General features: G+C 42.1%; 1 long non-coding RNA gene across 1 annotated transcript; it reads right to left on the bottom strand.

Moving 5' to 3' along the window:
• Nucleotides 1–4,448: 4,448 nt before the first annotated feature.
• LOC310697857 lies at nt 4,449–15,190 on the bottom strand. Its single transcript, XR_014521221.1, has 2 exons — nt 14,958–15,190; nt 4,449–4,565 (listed from the first exon to the last, which is right to left on the bottom strand). It is a non-coding gene; the product is annotated as an uncharacterized lncRNA (long non-coding RNA).
• Nucleotides 15,191–22,126: the final 6,936 nt, after the last annotated feature.

Below are 22,126 nucleotides of genomic sequence, written 5' to 3'. Positions count from 1 at the left end.
ATCTTTTATTCTTTAACCTATACATTTTAGCCAATTTCACCGGCGTGTGATACCACCTATATATCTGTAGCAGGAACCCCCCCACCCCAATCATTCTGTTTGTGCAAACTTGACACACACACTCACTCACACCTACATATGCCACATTTCTGTTATAAATTCATAGAAAATCAACCATACATCGGATTTGCACTGTTCCATTTTATTTTACTCCATATGACAAGAACTATCAAAGGGGGGTGGCTTTGTCCTGGTCAGCCATAATCCCTTCACTGTCTCAGCACATCTGCAGGAGCCCTGCCCAGTTGCCCAGTCAGCCCTGATAATCCCAGACAGAAGACAATCAAAATGACAAAGAACTTGCATATGGTAGTGGATTCAGCACGGACTGAAACAAAGGACAATAATCAGATCTCCCCTCTGGGGGCAGGAAACTGCAAACTCCCCTTTGTCTTCTGGAAGTGACTCATGGGCAGGGGGAAAGGAGGAAGCAGCCAGGTGACAACTCCTCCCTCAACCCCTCCTTTCTGTAATGTATGCATGATGTCAACCCCTTCTGTAATGTATGCATGATGTCAACCCCTCCTTTCTGTAATGTATGCATGATGTTTCTGGGGGTGGGCTTGAGCTAGAGGAGGGGAATTTCAAAAGTTTTTATAAGGTCTTGCAGCCCATTGTTCTGGGTCTTTCCTCTCTCTTGCTAGTGAGGGGAACACCCTGTTGCAACAGTTCAATAAAGGCCAAGCCTACAAGCTGCTGTTTTGCTCCATGTTATCCTGGTTGGTGTCTTTGTTTTGTCCAAGAGAGCCCTCAGATTTTTCCGTTAACAGTTGGCGACCCAGACTCAGGGACACTTGGTTCTCCTGTAAAGGTGAGAGGGGAGATAGAAGGGATCGGGCGCCACTGGGCAACCTTAGCCCAGGGATCCTTCTTCCTCTCCCTGCCTCCTCTTTGCGGGCGGTAATCAATCGTCACCAAAAGCTCAACCAGGGGAGCAAAGGCGAGGTCAAGCCGGCTAAAAAGAAAAGGATCCTGAAATTCGTGGGGGACATCTTCGAACGTGAGTATGGTTTGAAGTAAATACATTGGGAGGGGGGTGGAAAAGGAACATCTCCACGACAGCCAGACTTTCCTTCTTTCATTTCCAACGTTCCCTCTCGGGGTCGGCCAGGAACGTTTTAGCTCTATTCTTTTCTCCCCCGATTTTCCCCTTCGGAAAGTGGCCAGGGAAATCGCGGAACTTTTCTGTCTGACGTTATCTCTCGGAGTCGTCTAGAAACGTCAAAACCTTTCCCTTTCTCTCCCCACAAATTCTTATGTGGTGCTTGGCCGGGGAAATTGTGGTACCTTTTGCTGTTTTCCGACGTTCCCCCCCGGGGTCGTCCAGGAACGTCTTAATCTCTCTATCCCTTTTCTCCCCCGTTTTCCGTCTTGGAATTGAGTCCGGGAAAGCGTGGCTCTTTACTGTTTTTCTCTGACATCCCTCTCTCGGAGTCGTCCAGAGGAGTCTTTCAAGTATTCTCTTACTCTCCACCTACCCTAACTATGCAAATGAAGCTTCCCCTCCTGCCTGGTGACCTTTGTTAGGGATGACCTGGGTATGTGAGAACGCAAGGTCGTTTGCTCCCCTTTCAAAACTTTGTTTTCTCGGAACCCCGATCTGGCACTGCACAGCGCAGGCGTCCAGTAGGGAGCCCAAACTTAGTCTCAAAGGCTAGGCAGGAGGCTGTTGTGGAGGGTAGAAGGGGCGGTTCACGAAGTGGGGCCCCACACTAGGATTAGTCTTGTGAAGCAGCGCTGAGGAAAAGGAATTTTAGTTTTGTGGCAGAAGTTTTCTCGGGCCAGGTGTCCCGTGGCAGAAGTTTCTCGGGCCAGGTGTCCCGTGGCAGAAGTTTTCTCGGGCCAGGTGTCCCGTGGCAGAAGTTTCTCGGGCCAGGTGTCCCGTGGCAGAAGTTTTCTCGGGCCAGGTGTCCCGTGGCAGAAGTTTGAGTTCATGTATAAGGTTTCTTGGAATGAGATTGTAGCTTGAAGATAGGTGAAAGTTGTGGTAGTCTAAGATATTCCAAACACTGAAAGGATATTTTTTTTCTGTCCCCCCTTTCTTTCCCATTGCCCTCTCCTCCCTTGTGTGTGTTTCCACTCTTTCTGTCTTTAGCGTACTTCGTTAACGAAAAAAAAAGCCCAATAATAACATATGAGAGAAGGGGAGCTCACTAAACACCCTAGCTGGACTCCTCCTGGCAACAAAGCTTCCATGAAGCCTTTTTGCCCCAGAGAGGATTCTAATATGCCCCTCCAGCTTGTCATCTCCAATTAGAGAAAAAAATAAAAAATAAAATAAAGGGGCAAAAAATGGTTAAGTTTGTGTTGTTAAACTGTAGTCTACAGCTGGAACATGAAACTGTAAACTTAATGGTGCTCAGAAGGCAGTAGATATAATAACAGCCCAGCCTGAGAGCCCACGCATTAGAGATTTTAGTTTCTCTTACAAAAAATAAAATAAATGAATAAGAGATGTACTCAAAGATTCAGGAATATTTCAAGGGTTTGTATGTACATTGGCCTTGGCATCCACAGACTGTTCTTAAATGCACATAATTTTAAATTGCAAGCTTGCTTCAAAATTTTAAATCTAAGGAAGCCATGTTGCGCCTTATCAATCTTAGACAAAACAAAATGGAGAATGGAGTGTGCAAATGTTTGTTATTTGAGAGAGGCTCTAAAAGAGAGTTTTCCTCCCAAGTGGTGAAATCCTGTATACGTGCTACTTGTGTTCTGAAAGGGGGATTACCCCACCTCTTTCTTCTAGTTTTAAGTGAGGAGGGTGATTTTAAGTCTAATGGTAAATGTTTTCTGGTAACTTTTGAGTTCGTGAGTACACCTCTGCTCCAGTCTATTCTGGAAGAAGTTAACCAAATGTTTCTGCTGCAAAAGCCTAGTTGAGCACAACTGCTCTCTCAAGCTAAAATGCAGTGTATGTATTTCATTAAGCGTATGCCTATAAAAGTATGATGTTCATTCTAAGAAAAAATATTTGAGTCCAGTTTTAACTTTGATTTGGTTGGACAGAAGAGTTATTGTAAGGCTCCTGATATCAGTCTCTATAAGACTTCATGGCCTCTTTTGTTAGAAAATGCCCCCCCTCCCCCTTGTTTCACTCTGCCTCTTTCAGTTGTTTTCTCCCTTCTTACTTCTGTGCCAGGTAAATTTACTCCCGAGTAAGCTTCCTTTAAAGGAAACTGCAAAGAGGGAAGGGGGGCAACACTTGTGTACTCCCTTTAAAAAAAAAAAATCAAATCTAGGGCTGCTTTAACTGTGCTTTATAAGAGATCCTCTCAGGAGTATAGATGTTTCCTTTCCCAGCTGTAAATCTGTACTTAAATGTGTATGCCTCTTTGGTAGTACAAATCTTGCTGCGAAATCTTACTGTGAACCCTATATTTTGGAGGGTTGGACTAGATGACCCCAGGGTCCCCTTTCAACTCTCCCAATTTGTGGCTGTGTGGAAGGCTATGTGTCTGCAAGCATTGGAGGGTAATTCTTAAATTCTGGTGTGGTAATGGAGTTGAAATTCAGCCCAGATTTGCTCTTTGTTTTTTAAAAGGTGTGAGGTGAAGCCATGATGTTTGAAGCAGAACTGGTGATATCAGGCATTTAAGTGATTACAGTGTTTATTGTTTTGTCTATTATTTAAAAAAAAATCAAACTTAAAAGTCTATTAAAGTTTAAGCACATAAAAATTCATATAGTCAAGTAGAATTAGCCTTGACCAAATGGTAAGGCTGAAATGACTGAGAATGTTTAAAAAAAAAAAAAGAAAGAAAGAAAGAAAAAAAAATCCTATGAATTCTAACTCTGGCCATTTTTACTCATAAATAAGAGAGCGGTTGATTGTTCCGCGAATGGCCAGAGGGATATTGGCCCTTTCCTGTACATAAAGGAAGCAGTCTCAGTTTGCTTGGGCTGAAATTGCTAGCTTTGGTGAATACTTAAATTGCTGAGTTTCTCTTTTTTGTTTAAAATCAAACCCTGTTTTCAAAATCTACTCCTTACCCTTCCTTTCCCTTATTCAAATGGTAATTTAGCCAAAGGATGCAACATTTTCAATAGTATAAAAGGTTTGCTGAGACATGAACTCTGCACATGCACAGAGGCTAGATCAGCTAAAGAAGAGAGAGAGAGGAAGGGGGGAACTGTAAGGGGGGAGAGGAGGTTTCTTCCAAAAAAAAAAGAAAAGAAAAGAAAACTTTGAACCATTGAGGGAAATCACCCTTAATCTGTCTTTGCTCCAGGGGCTACTTAAGACAAAAGGCTAAAAACAAAACAAAACAAAACAAAACAAAACAAAACAACAACTAGCCCATCAAAAGTCAAGAGCTTTCCAAGTTCCAAATCTTAACATGCCAAATTCTTTTCACAGGTAAATATCAAAGCATTCCCCCCCTCAATGGGAATTTTAGGAACAGCATTTCCTGACAAGCTTCTCACATGAAATAATTTTCCCTTTTAACAGGATATGTGAACCCCGATAACAAAGTGTTTGTCCCTTTTTCCTCCCACAGCAACTTTCTTTCTGTTCTGTGAAACAAGTCTGAATCCATGCTATATTAGTGACTTCCACAACCAAACATTGTTTGTGGAATGGTATTTGTTTACCTTTTTGCCTGAGCATTTCTTATTCTGTCATTTTGGCTAGTGCAAGGTACCTGCACAACTTTAAATTGCCATTCATTTTCTTGGTATTAACTCATTTCCCAGTATTAAGATTACAGTTGATGTTGTCACATCAAGAAACACTATTTTATTTTCATTTGCGATGTTAGAATGCCAAAACAGATTACTTCGGGTTACTTATTAATTGTGTGTTTTAGCATTTATTTATTTGGTTCCTCATAGGTCATTTTGTGTGTGTGTGTTTTACTTTGGGGACATGTTCATCACATGTTGAAAGTCAGTTTCATGAAGTTCTTTTATCAAATAGCACATGGTGAATTTAAAGTTTTTTCCCCATGGTTTTCCCATTTTTTTCAGTCTAGTAGTAATCTGCGTGGTTTTGATAATATATTTAATAATAATTCTTTTCTAAATCTGATGTCTTTGTGTCAAGTTTGTTTTCATCTGACTGGTAATCTAATTTTTTGCTTTCTTTTGTATTTTTTAACCTTTGTATTTTTTACAGTTCTCTTTCTCTCCAAAGTGAAGGAAAGCAAATGAACTTGGCAGATAATAACAGTAGTTATAGGAAAATGTGATAATAATATTGGAATGAATGAAACGCTTAATTCGCTAAGATTTTTATTATTTGCAGCTTCCAACAGAAACCGAAGGACATCCTTTTTGCCTTTTGCCCCCTCCCTTTTCTAACTGTCTTTAAGCCCCCAAACCCTGCCCCTTACAGGATATCACCTATACAGATGTGCAATGATGAAAAGCAGCAACAACCCCTCAACTCAGTTCTTCCGTCATCACAAGACACCAGAGTTTTCAAGTGCCCACAGCTATCTCTTTCAAAGGATATAGACTGCCAGGGGAGTGGGCCTGACAAAGGGGGGTGGAGTTGACTTGCAAGGACATCTTTTCACTTGAACCTCAAGCCTCTGTGCTCCAGGATTCAAAAGATACATGCGTAAAAGATCACAATTGTGTCAAGATATGCAACTGATATTTAATTAGTTTGTTTTGTTTTAAGTGTTATTATGTAGGAATGTTGAAATGTGTCTGACAGTGTGTTATTCCCACAGGGGGGGGGCTATTTTGTGTGTAATTATTTTTATGTTTAATGTCTTATTGCTTGCACACCAATTCTCATGCATTTTATACTTTCTGATAGCTCACACTATTGTGTAGTCCAATGTTTAGATAACCACATTTCATTGTCCCACCTGGCACTCCTCCAACTTTCCCTATCCATTTTAAAATGTGCTAAAACTTGCTTTACCAAGGAGAAGCTTATAAGATACATGAAGGTGCACATGCTTTGGTTTAGCAGGAATGATCCCTTATAGAGTTAAATTGACTTATTTGGACAAAGTGCCCTTTTAAGAACGGTTTTCCTTTAACAGACTGGTTTGAAAGGTTGAGAACCATGGGCACATAAATTCAAATTGGACTCAGTTTGAATTGGGCAAGTGTATCCAGGCTGCAATTAGCTTTTTGGTCCTTAAAGTGCAAGTGAGCAACTTCCCAGGATGCAAGACCAGAGCCTGTAATAATAATAAGAAATCCCATGGATTTTGGCCAAGGCAAAGGCATTTCTCTCAGGACGTGTCCGAAACCTGTGCCAGCTGTGGTGGGTACCAGGCTACATGATAAATATGAAAGCCCTAAGTGGATTCACCAGGGATTGCCACTACTGCGACACCATGCCGATGTGAGACCACAGAAGAGCTACCTTGACACCTGAGAACACACAAATGGGTGGGGGGAAGCAAACTGCACTTTTCAGTCATTAGTGGACCTTCCTGCCTAAATGTAAAGCATAGATCACTATTGAGAAAATATTTCTTCCAAGGTGCTAGAATACCACAAGTAACTGAGCAACAAAATATTAATTTACGTGATATCCTATGTCTAACTATGTGCACTGTTACACCATTATATTTCCATGCAAATATCCTTAAAGTAGCATGATATCCAAGTCCCTTTCAGGTTCACATGGACACACACATCTGGGACGGAGAATACCAGGTTATTATTTACCACCTTAAATTGTGCGGAGAAAAGGATTGCAAAGTAGCCACCTTTGCAATCTTATCTCCGAAGGGGGGAACTGTAGCAGGAACCCCCCCACCCCAATCATTCTGTTTGTGCAAACTTGACACACACACTCACTCACACCTACATATGCCACATTTCTGTTATAAATTCATAGAAAATCAACCATACATCGGATTTGCACTGTTCCATTTTATTTTACTCCATATGACAAGAACTATCAAAGGGGGGTGGCTTTGTCCTGGTCAGCCATAATCCCTTCACTGTCTCAGCACATCTGCAGGAGCCCTGCCCAGTTGCCCAGTCAGCCCTGATAATCCCAGACAGAAGACAATCAAAATGACAAAGAACTTGCATATGGTAGTGGATTCAGCACGGACTGAAACAAAGGACAATAATCAGATCTCCCCTCTGGGGGCAGGAAACTGCAAACTCCCCTTTGTCTTCTGGAAGTGACTCATGGGCAGGGGGAAAGGAGGAAGCAGCCAGGTGACAACTCCTCCCTCAACCCCTCCTTTCTGTAATGTATGCATGATGTCAACCCCTTCTGTAATGTATGCATGATGTCAACCCCTCCTTTCTGTAATGTATGCATGATGTTTCTGGGGGTGGGCTTGAGCTAGAGGAGGGGAATTTCAAAAGTTTTTATAAGGTCTTGCAGCCCATTGTTCTGGGTCTTTCCTCTCTCTTGCTAGTGAGGGGAACACCCTGTTGCAACAGTTCAATAAAGGCCAAGCCTACAGGCTGCTGTTTTGCTCCATGTTATCCTGGTTGGTGTCTTTGTTTTGTCCAAGAGAGCCCTCAGATTTTTCCGTTAACAGTTGGCGACCCAGACTCAGGGACACTTGGTTCTCCTGTAAAGGTGAGAGGGGAGATAGAAGGGATCGGGCGCCACTGGGCAACCTTAGCCCAGGGATCCTTCTTCCTCTCCCTGCCTCCTCTTTGCGGGCGGTAATCAATCGTCACCAAAAGCTCAACCAGGGGAGCAAAGGCGAGGTCAAGCCGGCTAAAAAGAAAAGGATCCTGAAATTCGTGGGGGACATCTTCGAACGTGAGTATGGTTTGAAGTAAATACATTGGGAGGGGGGTGGAAAAGGAACATCTCCACGACAGCCAGACTTTCCTTCTTTCATTTCCAACGTTCCCTCTCGGGGTCGGCCAGGAACGTTTTAGCTCTATTCTTTTCTCCCCCGATTTTCCCCTTCGGAAAGTGGCCAGGGAAATCGCGGAACTTTTCTGTCTGACGTTATCTCTCGGAGTCGTCTAGAAACGTCAAAACCTTTCCCTTTCTCTCCCCACAAATTCTTATGTGGTGCTTGGCCGGGGAAATTGTGGTACCTTTTGCTGTTTTCCGACGTTCCCCCCCGGGGTCGTCCAGGAACGTCTTAATCTCTCTATCCCTTTTCTCCCCCGTTTTCCGTCTTGGAATTGAGTCCGGGAAAGCGTGGCTCTTTACTGTTTTTCTCTGACATCCCTCTCTCGGAGTCGTCCAGAGGAGTCTTTCAAGTATTCTCTTACTCTCCACCTACCCTAACTATGCAAATGAAGCTTCCCCTCCTGCCTGGTGACCTTTGTTAGGGATGACCTGGGTATGTGAGAACGCAAGGTCGTTTGCTCCCCTTTCAAAACTTTGTTTTCTCGGAACCCCGATCTGGCACTGCACAGCGCAGGCGTCCAGTAGGGAGCCCAAACTTAGTCTCAAAGGCTAGGCAGGAGGCTGTTGTGGAGGGTAGAAGGGGCGGTTCACGAAGTGGGGCCCCACACTAGGATTAGTCTTGTGAAGCAGCGCTGAGGAAAAGGAATTTTAGTTTTGTGGCAGAAGTTTTCTCGGGCCAGGTGTCCCGTGGCAGAAGTTTCTCGGGCCAGGTGTCCCGTGGCAGAAGTTTTCTCGGGCCAGGTGTCCCGTGGCAGAAGTTTCTCGGGCCAGGTGTCCCGTGGCAGAAGTTTTCTCGGGCCAGGTGTCCCGTGGCAGAAGTTTGAGTTCATGTATAAGGTTTCTTGGAATGAGATTGTAGCTTGAAGATAGGTGAAAGTTGTGGTAGTCTAAGATATTCCAAACACTGAAAGGATATTTTTTTTCTGTCCCCCCTTTCTTTCCCATTGCCCTCTCCTCCCTTGTGTGTGTTTCCACTCTTTCTGTCTTTAGCGTACTTCGTTAACGAAAAAAAAAGCCCAATAATAACATATGAGAGAAGGGGAGCTCACTAAACACCCTAGCTGGACTCCTCCTGGCAACAAAGCTTCCATGAAGCCTTTTTGCCCCAGAGAGGATTCTAATATGCCCCTCCAGCTTGTCATCTCCAATTAGAGAAAAAAATAAAAAATAAAATAAAGGGGCAAAAAATGGTTAAGTTTGTGTTGTTAAACTGTAGTCTACAGCTGGAACATGAAACTGTAAACTTAATGGTGCTCAGAAGGCAGTAGATATAATAACAGCCCAGCCTGAGAGCCCACGCATTAGAGATTTTAGTTTCTCTTACAAAAAATAAAATAAATGAATAAGAGATGTACTCAAAGATTCAGGAATATTTCAAGGGTTTGTATGTACATTGGCCTTGGCATCCACAGACTGTTCTTAAATGCACATAATTTTAAATTGCAAGCTTGCTTCAAAATTTTAAATCTAAGGAAGCCATGTTGCGCCTTATCAATCTTAGACAAAACAAAATGGAGAATGGAGTGTGCAAATGTTTGTTATTTGAGAGAGGCTCTAAAAGAGAGTTTTCCTCCCAAGTGGTGAAATCCTGTATACGTGCTACTTGTGTTCTGAAAGGGGGATTACCCCACCTCTTTCTTCTAGTTTTAAGTGAGGAGGGTGATTTTAAGTCTAATGGTAAATGTTTTCTGGTAACTTTTGAGTTCGTGAGTACACCTCTGCTCCAGTCTATTCTGGAAGAAGTTAACCAAATGTTTCTGCTGCAAAAGCCTAGTTGAGCACAACTGCTCTCTCAAGCTAAAATGCAGTGTATGTATTTCATTAAGCGTATGCCTATAAAAGTATGATGTTCATTCTAAGAAAAAATATTTGAGTCCAGTTTTAACTTTGATTTGGTTGGACAGAAGAGTTATTGTAAGGCTCCTGATATCAGTCTCTATAAGACTTCATGGCCTCTTTTGTTAGAAAATGCCCCCCCTCCCCCTTGTTTCACTCTGCCTCTTTCAGTTGTTTTCTCCCTTCTTACTTCTGTGCCAGGTAAATTTACTCCCGAGTAAGCTTCCTTTAAAGGAAACTGCAAAGAGGGAAGGGGGGCAACACTTGTGTACTCCCTTTAAAAAAAAAAAATCAAATCTAGGGCTGCTTTAACTGTGCTTTATAAGAGATCCTCTCAGGAGTATAGATGTTTCCTTTCCCAGCTGTAAATCTGTACTTAAATGTGTATGCCTCTTTGGTAGTACAACTCTTGCTGCGAAATCTTACTGTGAACCCTATATTTTGGAGGGTTGGACTAGATGACCCCAGGGTCCCCTTTCAACTCTCCCAATTTGTGGCTGTGTGGAAGGCTATGTGTCTGCAAGCATTGGAGGGTAATTCTTAAATTCTGGTGTGGTAATGGAGTTGAAATTCAGCCCAGATTTGCTCTTTGTTTTTTAAAAGGTGTGAGGTTGTAGAAATGAAAAATCACGGGAGACAAGAGAGGCAGGTGTAGCTAGGCGTCTGGCCAGGGCGGACCCTGGGAGCCTATTTTATTGAATATTGCAAGCATTGCCAAAGTGTGCCTGTGGCTGATTGGTTGATACATACACACAGAAACTTGTGATTGGTTAACATAAGTACTAAGGCGGGAATTGCATGTGAAAGGTGGGGATTACATGTGATCATTTATCATTGATGGAGAGAAGGCTGAGAATCGGAGCCAGAACTAACAGGCATGAAGCCTCCTAACTGAATTGTAACTAGGGATTAATTGGCACAAACAATATAACAATCAAGTTCTATAGAGATGGTCAGCTAGGCATGGAGAGCAAGTACAGTTTGTTTTCCATGAGCTTGGGATGTCTGTTACTTAATGATTGATTATAGCATGTAACAATGTAATCAGGTTCTGTAGTCAGCTAGGCGTGAAGAGCAGGTTCGCACAGTGTGTGCAAAAGGCAGGGAAAAACCTACAAGCAAGACTTTCTAGAATGCAAAAGAAAGGGTGCAAAGCTTCCCCAAAATGCAGCAGTTTTGTGCAGTTTTGTGCAGAAGGAGAACTAGCAGTTATGTGTAGAAAGAAGACTTCCCTTTATCTCCCCCTTTCTTTTCTTGTTTGCGAGGCATTCTGGGTAGATAAGGCAAAAATATTTCAGGATTAGTGGTGTGCCAACAAATGCCCAAAATAAGTTCGCCAGGGTCGATGGGACAAGAATACTTCGGGATACGTGGTTTGCCAACGCATGCCCAAAATAAGCCCGTCCAGGATCGATGGGACAAGAATACTTCAGGATACGTGGTTTGCCAACGCATGCCCAAAATAAGCCCGTCCACATCTCACCTTAGGTTTACTGTTGGTGTTGCCATTTCGCAAGGTAGGCGGCGAGAAGTTTATTAGGTGGTTGAGGGGGAGAGAGAAGCCGAGAGAAAAGGCTTATGAGGCCAGGAATGCATTGAAGGAAGCAACATAACAAAATTAAGATGCATATAATGACAAGGGCATATTGAAAGAGATTACGAAGCCAGGTAAGATTAGGTAGCCAAGCAGTAAGCCACTGGGTGAAAGAACCCCAGAGGCCAGAAAATCTAAAGTTTTGTGTAATGTGGTGTGTAAGATTTTGCAATCCATAATGATTCACATCCATAATGATGAAGCATCAGCAAATAGTGATAGCAGAACGATTTTGTAAAAGTCCATAGTGAAAAAGTCCATAGTGAAATTCACTCTGTTCTTTATTCAAAAGGTGAGAAGCTTGTGAAGTAAAATTCAGGGCTTTTTCTTCCATAGTGAATTTCACTCTGTTATTTATTCAAAAAGTGAAGAGCTTCTGAAGTAAAATTCAGGGCTTCTTCTGCAGAACAAGCTAAAGAATTAATGTTCGTATGATTCGGTACAGCCAATCCAGGGACTCCTAAGAGAGAAACAACTAAAGAGATATATTCAGACCTACTGAGAAAGGAGACAAAAGTATCACAATCGTTAGTCAATTTCACAGAGCAGCGATATCAAGAGTGGGATAAAGGATCCATAACTCCTGGAATAACCTGGATTCCTTCTTTGGCCGCAGAAAATTTGGGTAAAATTAAGCCTGCGACTTTAGGAGGTAATTGGGTGGTCATAAGCACAATTTCACCAGGTAAAACAGTGTCTTTGGTTTTTTTGATTAATTAAGTTGTTGGTAAAATCAGAGCGTGTATCCTTTGAGATGGTTTTAATAGTGGAGACTAACGGCGGGGGGGGGGGCTCCCTATTTGTCCTGGCCCGGGAGTGGGGCCCCTAAGGAGTTTCCCGAACTCCTGCACTGATTTGCCCAATGATAGCCTTTACCGCACTTTGGGCATTTCTTGGAAGGTTTAGCCTTATTGGCATCACCATTCCTGTTTGGACCCCCGCCAGGGGCTCTGCATTGTTTAGCAAAATGACCTGGGCGATTGCAGTTGAAGCAGTTGCTATTCCCTCCAGCATTCCTGTCAAATAAGTGGATTTTAAACTGGAATCCACAATGGCCCTTCTTAATTCTTGCATTACAGAATAAGGAAGGGTTTCATATAGCACCTGTTGTTGTGCTGTGCCTGGGTTTGCATAAGAAATGGGGAAAGCAGATGGGGTTGAGCTGGAGACAGGGAAAGCTGATGGGGTTGAGCTGGAGACAGGGAAAGCTGATGGGGTTGAGTTGGAGACAGGGAAAGCTGATGGCATTTCACCAGCCCACTCAGATTCTTCCTCTAAGGAAAGGAGCCCTTTCTGCCTTGCCTGGGAAAGTGCAACACGGACAGCTCCCGTGAAACAGGCAGGAGCTGAGGCAGGCAAGGGAGGGGTGGAAGGAGGGAGGGAAGAAAGAGAGGGGGAAGGAAGAGGGGGGGAAGTGGATGTGGGCTGAGACACAGCTTCTGAAGAAGCAGGTGCATGCAAAGGAAACACAGGAGGGAGGGAAGGGGGGATGGGGGTGGTGGTTGTGGGCTGAGGGACAGCTCCTGTATGAGCAGATGCAGGAAGGGGGGAAGGGGGAATGGGTGTGGGCTGAGGAATAGCTCCTGTATGAGCAGATGCAGGAAGGGTGGAAGGGGGGGTGGGTGGGTTGGAAGCAGGCAAAGGAGGGAGGGATTGGCAGGATTGTGCAGGAGGCAAAAGCTTAGGATAAGGAGGGGGGTTGTCTCCAACAGACAGAGATGCAGGGGCCGAGGGAGACGCCTGGGACGCCTGAGGTCCAAATTTTGCCACGGCATCTGCGCACTTCTGCCAAGTTAGCAGACATTGGATAGGAGCCCTGGGTTCTTCAAAAAAGGTTTTTCCAATCTTTTGCCAGGCCTCTACCCCCAAGGAACCTGCCTCAGGGTACCAGGGACATTGGAATGCGATCTCACATAGCAATTGTTCAATTTCCTTTAAAGAAACATGAGCACCTGCACCTCTCTGTCTGACTAAATGAAGCAGTTCAGTAGCATGCACTTTCTGGGACTTTGTAAGCTCCCCCCCCATACTCACGGTGTAGCCGGCTAAGACTTCTCCAGTCGAGTGAAGTATGAGGCTGGCTGACTGCTTCGGCTGCGCAAGGGATCTGGCACGTCGTGGGTCACCAGATGTAGAAATGAAAAATCACGGGAGACAAGAGAGGCAGGTGTAGCTAGGCGTCTGGCCAGGGCGGACCCTGGGAGCCTATTTTATTGAATATTGCAAGCATTGCCAAAGTGTGCCTGTGGCTGATTGGTTGATACATACACACAGAAACTTGTGATTGGTTAACATAAGTACTAAGGCGGGAATTGCATGTGAAAGGTGGGGATTACATGTGATCATTTATCATTGATGGAGAGAAGGCTGAGAATCGGAGCCAGAACTAACAGGCATGAAGCCTCCTAACTGAATTGTAACTAGGGATTAATTGGCACAAACAATATAACAATCAAGTTCTATAGAGATGGTCAGCTAGGCATGGAGAGCAAGTACAGTTTGTTTTCCATGAGCTTGGGATGTCTGTTACTTAATGATTGATTATAGCATGTAACAATGTAATCAGGTTCTGTAGTCAGCTAGGCGTGAAGAGCAGGTTCGCACAGTGTGTGCAAAAGGCAGGGAAAAACCTACAAGCAAGACTTTCTAGAATGCAAAAGAAAGGGTGCAAAGCTTCCCCAAAATGCAGCAGTTTTGTGCAGTTTTGTGCAGAAGGAGAACTAGCAGTTATGTGTAGAAAGAAGACTTCCTACACCAAAGAAGATGTTTGAAGCAGAACTGGTGATATCAGGCATTTAAGTGATTACAGTGTTTATTGTTTTGTCTATTATTTAAAAAAAAATCAAACTTAAAAGTCTATTAAAGTTTAAGCACATAAAAATTCATATAGTCAAGTAGAATTAGCCTTGACCAAATGGTAAGGCTGAAATGACTGAGAATGTTTAAAAAAAAAAAAAGAAAGAAAGAAAGAAAAAAAAATCCTATGAATTCTAACTCTGGCCATTTTTACTCATAAATAAGAGAGCGGTTGATTGTTCCGCGAATGGCCAGAGGGATATTGGCCCTTTCCTGTACATAAAGGAAGCAGTCTCAGTTTGCTTGGGCTGAAATTGCTAGCTTTGGTGAATACTTAAATTGCTGAGTTTCTCTTTTTTGTTTAAAATCAAACCCTGTTTTCAAAATCTACTCCTTACCCTTCCTTTCCCTTATTCAAATGGTAATTTAGCCAAAGGATGCAACATTTTCAATAGTATAAAAGGTTTGCTGAGACATGAACTCTGCACATGCACAGAGGCTAGATCAGCTAAAGAAGAGAGAGAGAGGAAGGGGGGAACTGTAAGGGGGGAGAGGAGGTTTCTTCCAAAAAAAAAAGAAAAGAAAAGAAAACTTTGAACCATTGAGGGAAATCACCCTTAATCTGTCTTTGCTCCAGGGGCTACTTAAGACAAAAGGCTAAAAACAAAACAAAACAAAACAAAACAAAACAACACAAAACAACAACTAGCCCATCAAAAGTCAAGAGCTTTCCAAGTTCCAAATCTTAACATGCCAAATTCTTTTCACAGGTAAATATCAAAGCATTCCCCCCCTCAATGGGAATTTTAGGAACAGCATTTCCTGACAAGCTTCTCACATGAAATAATTTTCCCTTTTAACAGGATATGTGAACCCCGATAACAAAGTGTTTGTCCCTTTTTCCTCCCACAGCAACTTTCTTTCTGTTCTGTGAAACAAGTCTGAATCCATGCTATATTAGTGACTTCCACAACCAAACATTGTTTGTGGAATGGTATTTGTTTACCTTTTTGCCTGAGCATTTCTTATTCTGTCATTTTGGCTAGTGCAAGGTACCTGCACAACTTTAAATTGCCATTCATTTTCTTGGTATTAACTCATTTCCCAGTATTAAGATTACAGTTGATGTTGTCACATCAAGAAACACTATTTTATTTTCATTTGCGATGTTAGAATGCCAAAACAGATTACTTCGGGTTACTTATTAATTGTGTGTTTTAGCATTTATTTATTTGGTTCCTCATAGGTCATTTTGTGTGTGTGTGTTTTACTTTGGGGACATGTTCATCACATGTTGAAAGTCAGTTTCATGAAGTTCTTTTATCAAATAGCACATGGTGAATTTAAAGTTTTTTCCCCATGGTTTTCCCATTTTTTTCAGTCTAGTAGTAATCTGCGTGGTTTTGATAATATATTTAATAATAATTCTTTTCTAAATCTGATGTCTTTGTGTCAAGTTTGTTTTCATCTGACTGGTAATCTAATTTTTTGCTTTCTTTTTTATTTTTTAACCTTTGTATTTTTTACAGTTCTCTTTCTCTCCAAAGTGAAGGAAAGCAAATGAACTTGGCAGATAATAACAGTAGTTATAGGAAAATGTGATAATAATATTGGAATGAATGAAACGCTTAATTCGCTAAGATTTTTATTATTTGCAGCTTCCAACAGAAACCGAAGGACATCCTTTTTGCCTTTTGCCCCCTCCCTTTTCTAACTGTCTTTAAGCCCCCAAACCCTGCCCCTTACAGGATATCACCTATACAGATGTGCAATGATGAAAAGCAGCAACAACCCCTCAACTCAGTTCTTCCGTCATCACAAGACACCAGAGTTTTCAAGTGCCCACAGCTATCTCTTTCAAAGGATATAGACTGCCAGGGGAGTGGGCCTGACAAAGGGGGGTGGAGTTGACTTGCAAGGACATCTTTTCACTTGAACCTCAAGCCTCTGTGCTCCAGGATTCAAAAGATACATGCGTAAAAGATCACAATTGTGTCAAGATATGCAACTGATATTTAATTAGTTTGTTTTGTTTTAAGTGTTATTATGTAGGAATGTTGAAATGTGTCTGACAGTGTGTTATTCCCACAGGGGGGGGGCTATTTTGTGTGTAATTATTTTTATGTTTAATGTCTTATTGCTTGCACACCAATTCTCATGCATTTTATACTTTCTGATAGCTCACACTATTGTGTAGTCCAATGTTTAGATAACCACATTTCATTGTCCCACCTGGCACTCCTCCAACTTTCCCTATCCATTTTAAAATGTGCTAAAACTTGCTTTACCAAGGAGAAGCTTATAAGATACATGAAGGTGCACATGCTTTGGTTTAGCAGGAATGATCCCTTATAGAGTTAAATTGACTTATTTGGACAAAGTGCCCTTTTAAGAACGGTTTTCCTTTAACAGACTGGTTTGAAAGGTTGAGAACCATGGGCACATAAATTCAAATTGGACTCAGTTTGAATTGGGCAAGTGTATCCAGGCTGCAATTAGCTTTTTGGTCCTTAAAGTGCAAGTGAGCAACTTCCCAGGATGCAAGACCAGAGCCTGTAATAATAATAAGAAATCCCATGGATTTTGGCCAAGGCAAAGGCATTTCTCTCAGGACGTGTCCGAAACCTGTGCCAGCTGTGGTGGGTACCAGGCTACATGATAAATATGAAAGCCCTAAGTGGATTCACCAGGGATTGCCACTACTGCGACACCATGCCGATGTGAGACCACAGAAGAGCTACCTTGACACCTGAGAACACACAAATGGGTGGGGGGAAGCAAACTGCACTTTTCAGTCATTAGTGGACCTTCCTGCCTAAATGTAAAGCATAGATCACTATTGAGAAAATATTTCTTCCAAGGTGCTAGAATACCACAAGTAACTGAGCAACAAAATATTAATTTACGTGATATCCTATGTCTAACTATGTGCACTGTTACACCATTATATTTCCATGCAAATATCCTTAAAGTAGCATGATATCCAAGTCCCTTTCAGGTTCACATGGACACACACATCTGGGACGGAGAATACCAGGTTATTATTTACCACCTTAAATTGTGCGGAGAAAAGGATTGCAAAGTAGCCACCTTTGCAATCTTATCTCCGAAGGGGGGAACTGTAGCAGGAACCCCCCCACCCCAATCATTCTGTTTGTGCAAACTTGACACACACACTCACTCACACCTACATATGCCACATTTCTGTTATAAATTCATAGAAAATCAACCATACATCGGATTTGCACTGTTCCATTTTATTTTACTCCATATGACAAGAACTATCAAAGGGGGGTGGCTTTGTCCTGGTCAGCCATAATCCCTTCACTGTCTCAGCACATCTGCAGGAGCCCTGCCCAGTTGCCCAGTCAGCCCTGATAATCCCAGACAGAAGACAATCAAAATGACAAAGAACTTGCATATGGTAGTGGATTCAGCACGGACTGAAACAAAGGACAATAATCAGATCTCCCCTCTGGGGGCAGGAAACTGCAAACTCCCCTTTGTCTTCTGGAAGTGACTCATGGGCAGGGGGAAAGGAGGAAGCAGCCAGGTGACAACTCCTCCCTCAACCCCTCCTTTCTGTAATGTATGCATGATGTCAACCCCTTCTGTAATGTATGCATGATGTCAACCCCTCCTTTCTGTAATGTATGCATGATGTTTCTAGGGGTGGGCTTGAGCTAGAGGAGGGGAATTTCAAAAGTGTTTATAAGGTCTTGCAGCCCATTGTTCTGGGTCTTTCCTCTCTCTTGCTAGTGAGGGGAACACCCTGTTGCAACAGTTCAATAAAGGCCAAGCCTACAGGCTGCTGTTTTGCTCCATGTTATCCTGGTTGGTGTCTTTGTTTTGTCCAAGAGAGCCCTCAGATTTTTCCGTTAACAATATCATTTTCCAGATATTTTCCCTCAGTGCCATACACGCCGTAAACTTTATACTACTGTTCCACAATTCCTCCCACCATTCAAAGTCAAGATTATAGCCGATGTCTATTGCCCATTTAATCATTGCCTCCTTCACCTCCTCGTCTTTTGTGTACCACTCCAGTAGCATATCATATATCCTAGACAGTATTTTATTTTTATCTTCAACTACCTCCACATGGAACTTAGATTTTTTGTCTTCAAAGCCCAGTTTCTTTTTATCTTCTTTTAACAAATCATTCACCTGGTGGTATTGCAACCAGCCAGTGAATAAGTTTTTTATCTCTTCGTAGGGTCTAAGTTTGTTCCCTTGTTCTGTTTTACTTATAAGTTCTTCATAGGTGGCATTCTTCTCTTCCATATTTGTTTTCCTAATCGTTAACACCTCTAATGGTGAGATCCACCAGGGAGTCTTCCTTTCCAGGAGATTTTTATTTCTCTCCCATACCTGGTATATTGGTCCCCTAAAAATATGATTTAGGAAACCCCTATGAACCTTCACCTTTTCGTACCACAGGTACGAATGCCATCCGTACCTGTTATTGAAGCCCTCCAAATCTAGTATATCTCTATTTTCCAATCTTATCCAGTCTTTTAGCCACAATAAAGATGCGGCTTCATAATATAGACTCAAGTCCGGTAAGGAAAAGCCTCCTCTTTCCTTTTTGTCTACCAATATTTTCATTTTTATCCGTGGTCTTTTTCCCTGCCAGATATATCTTGCCAGGGCTCTCTGCCATTCCTTACACTGCTTTAAACCTTTAAGTACAGGGATAGTTTGAAATAAGAACAACATTCTGGGCAGAACATTCATTTTAACAACCGCTATCCTCCCCAAAAAGGATAGTTTCATCCTCCCCCAGATTTCCAGGTCTTTCTTTATATTCCTCCATGTGGCCTCGTAATTATCGTTATATAAATTTATGTTTTTTGTCGTAATCCACACTCCAAGATATTTCACTTTTTTAGCTGTCATAATACCCGCCCTTTGTTCTAGATCTGTTGTTTCTTCCTTAGTTAAGTTTTTAACCAACATTTTAGTTTTATTTTTATTTACCTTGAGTCCTGCCACAGCACCAAACTCTTCAAATATTTGTAGGGCTTCTTTTACGCTATTCTTTGGGTCCTCTAGTGTTAGTACAATATCATCCGCAAAAGCTTTGATTTTGTATTCCCTCTTTCCGACCTTAATTCCTTTAACCTCTGTTGCTTCTCTCAGTCTCTTATTGAGTATTTCTAATACGGTTATAAACAATAAAGGAGACAGGGGGCAACCTTGTCTAGTCCCTTTATGTATATTAAAAAATTCCGTTGTAGTATTATTTATTACCAGTTTTGCCTTTTGTTCATGATAAATTGCTTCTATGCCTCTTCTAAATTTTTCTCCCATTCCCATAAATTTCAAACTTTTCATCAGGAAGCCCCACGAAATATTATCAAATGCCTTTTCGGCATCTATGAATACCAGGGCTGCCTGTTTATCTATTCTGGTGTCCAAATATTCAATAATGTCTATCACATTTCTTACATTGTCCCTTAGTTGTCTCCCTGGAAGGAAGCCCGTTTGATCTTTATGAATTCTGTTGTTTAAAACCTTTTTTAATCTTTCTGCCATTACGTCAGCAAACAGTTTATAATCATTATTTAATAACGAAATTGGCCTATAATTCTTCACTTCCAGAGCATCCACATCTTTTTTAGGAATCAATGTAATATATGCTTCCTTCCAGGTATTCGGGATCCTTCCCTCTTTTATTATATTGTTCATCACTTCACATAACATTGGTGATACTTGGTCACTTAATATTTTGTAGTATTTAGCCGGAAGGCCATCCGGCCCCGGCGCTTTCCCAGATTTCATCTTTTTTATAGCCTCCTTTATCTCTTCTTGTGTAATGTTTTGAACTAATAGCTCTTTTTCTTCTTTTGAGATCTGTTGCAGATGGTGTTCTTGTAAGAAGCAATCTATTTCATAATCTGTTTCCTTTCCTCCTCTTATATAAATCCTTATAATACTTTTGAAATATCTTTTTTATCTCTTTTGGTTCCTCTACCATCCTTTCTCCTTCCCTTATCTTACAAATCACATTTTGTTTCCTTCTTTCTCTTATTTGCCACGCCAAATATTTCCCTACCCTATTTGCTGATTCAAAGTTCTTCTGTTTCATCGTTTTAATTTTCCATTCAATCTCTTGGTTGATTATTGTAGAAAATTTGGCTTGTAGTATCTTTATATTTTGTTTTGCCGTTGTCAGGGGTTCAGAGACAGAGGCACAGGTGAGGGAGGAGACGGAGAGCGATGAGGAAGAATCCCAGGACAGTGAGGAAGAGGATGACAATGACTTGAGGTCTTCCATGAGTCTCTCAAGTGAATCGGAGGATTCCCAGGAGGGGGCGCCCCTAGTCAGGACAAGGGGGGTCACAGGGGGGACCTGCCAGGAGCAGGGAAGCAGCAGGGAAACCCCGAGTGGGAGTGGGAGATCGGGGCCGGCTTCCCAGCAGGAACGAAGAGAAGAGAGGGGAGTTCCCAGTGTGACACACGGAGCGGAGCAGGAAGGAGACAGGGGAAGGAGATCGGGGCAGGACGTCCTGCCGGAAGAGGCGGAGAGTAGTACAGGGAGTAGTGTAAGTGTCAAGAGGAAGGTCAGGGGGAGCGAACGCGCGCCAAGTTCAAATGTGGAGGCGCGCGGAAATGGAGAAAGCCTGGAGGAGGAGCCTAGCCCCAAAGCACGAAGGAGGGGGGAACAGGCATCTGAGGAATCCGCTTCAGGAGAGAGCAGGAGGGAAGGAACCCAGGGGGGCAGAAAGACCCTGCGGAAAAGGAAAGACAGGAAGAGGTGGTCTAGCACAAGCCTCTTAAGCTGGTGTAGAGGCGGGACCGACTCAGAGGGGACTTCAAATGTCTAACGTTAAGAGACGCGGGGCTGCGCGCCTCGGTTGTGGAACCAATAATGAACTGCAATAAACATCCTTGTATATAAGAAGAGCTTGGCGTTGGTCTTTTGTGAGCTGAGACCTGAGGCAGCCCCTGACAGCCGTCTTCTCATCAGGGTTAATAGTTAATTTTCTTTCATTTTCTATGATCTGTGTTAAAATCTGTTCTTTCTTTTTCTCTTTTTCTTTCCTTAAGTGACTATTTTTCTGAATCAAAAAACCCCTCATAACTGCCTTTCCTGCATCCCACACCATCTCTATAGCAGTTTCTCCATTTAAATTCCATTTAAAATATTCTTCAATTGTTTCTTTAGCCTTTGTTACAATTTTCTGATCATTGAATAAGAATTCATTCATTCTCCATCGTCCTACTCTAACATCTTTACCTCTTAATTCTATAGAAACCGCATTATGATCAGATATTGTTCGTGGAAGAATTTCAGACTTAATTAAATTTTCTATCATTTCCTTCGATATCCAAACACTATCTGTTCTTCCCCAACTCTGGTTTGGGTTTGAAAAGAAGGTGTATTGTTTAATAGTGGGGTTTTTAAATCTCCAGGCGTCAATTAGTCCCATATTATCAACCATATCAAAAAAAGAGCAGGGTAGTTTACCTTCCTTCGTCTTTTGCTTTTTTGTTGATCTATCCAAGTCTGGTGCTACCACCCCATTAAAGTCACCCATCATTATCATTTTTTGATCCATCCACTCCATTAACTTATTACCTAATTCAGAAAAAAAACCTGACTTTTTATCATTTGGCGCATATATTCCAACAACAATTATTTTTTCTCCTTGAAAGACCATCTGTACTACAATCAGTCTCCCTTGATCATCTTTATACAATAATTTTGGTTCAAATTTTTCCTTTATATATATTACCACGCCTCTTTTCTTAACCTTATCCGATGTCACAAAGTCCAATCCTAGTCTCTTGTTACTCAGAATTCTCTTATGCTTATTTATTACATGAGTCTCTTGTAGACAAATTAGGTCGCAATTCTTTTTCAATAATATATGTGCAGTCTGGTTCCTTTTGTTTTTATTGTTCAGCCCATTCACATTCCAATTTAGTATTTTTAAAGTCATCTGTTATATAGTGTTAATGAGTTTATCAAATCTAAATAGAAACTACTGTTCCTTGTCTTCTATCTCTACTTCTTCCCCTTC

This window comes from Podarcis liolepis, assembly GCF_965112155.1.
Source record: "Podarcis liolepis genome assembly, chromosome: W".
NCBI lineage: Eukaryota > Metazoa > Chordata > Lepidosauria > Squamata > Lacertidae > Podarcis > Podarcis liolepis.
Note: the sequence above shows the minus strand (reverse complement) of the source record. Positions and strands in the feature narration are given on the sequence as shown.